Genomic DNA, 1126 nt, shown 5'->3' on the forward strand with positions numbered 1-1126 from the left:
CGTTGGGGTGCAGGCCCTGCCAGCAGTGCAACAGTTAGACGACACTTGAGGGACCCAATGGCTCCATTGTGATGGTCCCTCCTCCACAAAAAATAAATTTAATATCTAAGTGGGCATATGATTCACATATCAGATACAGTTGATCTTAACGAAAAGGCCGAGAAAAGTACAAGTTGCTATGGGGCTGTGGGTCTCATTTTATAGCCTTCTTGTGCCTCTGCTCGCTCAAAGCTGTCGAGGTGGGACTAAACTCAAGGTTAAGCACGGCCCAGCGCAGCTCAAATGCGTTGTTGCTCTTGCTATTTGTTTGCTTCATTGGGTCGTTTGGGCTCGTAATTTATCATCCCAACGTGTAGGTCGCGTCCCGAGGCCCATTACTTGGCCTTACTATGTGGAGCCCATAGCTGGCCCAGTTTCCTTTAGTCGCTGGCGTTGGAGCAGGACACCGGGGCATTCTCAGTGGGGCGCGGGCGTGGTCCGGAGACCAGACCATTGGACGCCGGGGCCGCCACCACCTCTTGTCTTTGATTCCCCACCCCGTCGTCGATGATGCTTGCCGCATTGGCATGTGCCATCAGGTCCCAAACCAATAATGGAACAAGTGCATTTTGACATGGCATGCATGCAACGCTCACAAGGGGCGGAGGCGCGTCGTTCCGGGCGGCAGCGGCGGCGGCCAGCCGACCGTGCTGGCAGCTAAGGGTGGGCGTTTAGTATATTTGAGTTTTTCGGTTTGGTCTATTCGGGAAATTCCGTTTCTGAAAAATGAGAACCCAAATTTTAATAGATATATAAATAACTCATTTCGGTCTATTCGGTGGATTTCTTTTCAAACCTTTTCTTCTTTCACTGCAAAGACGACAGTAGCAACACCCACTACCCGTGGTCGCATCTTAGCACGAGAGGATGACGGCCGGCCACCAGGACCGACTAGCTGATATTTTAATGCAATTTTCTTTTTTTTTCTACTCCCTCGGTCCTAAAAAAAGGTGTCATTCTCACTTTTCGAGAAATCAAACTTTTCAAGAAATCAAACTTTTCCAACTCTAACCAAATATATCTAAGAAAATATTAATACTTATGATACATAATTGATATCATTAGACAGATCATAGATATATATTTT

General features: G+C 47.3%; 1 pseudogene; it reads right to left on the reverse strand.

Moving 5' to 3' along the window:
* On the reverse strand, positions 1-170 carry LOC136468320 (U2 spliceosomal RNA; annotated as a pseudogene).
* Between the last annotated feature and the right edge of the window lie 956 nt (positions 171-1126).

This window comes from Miscanthus floridulus, chromosome 7 (assembly GCF_019320115.1).
Source record: "Miscanthus floridulus cultivar M001 chromosome 7, ASM1932011v1, whole genome shotgun sequence".
NCBI lineage: Eukaryota > Viridiplantae > Streptophyta > Magnoliopsida > Poales > Poaceae > Miscanthus > Miscanthus floridulus.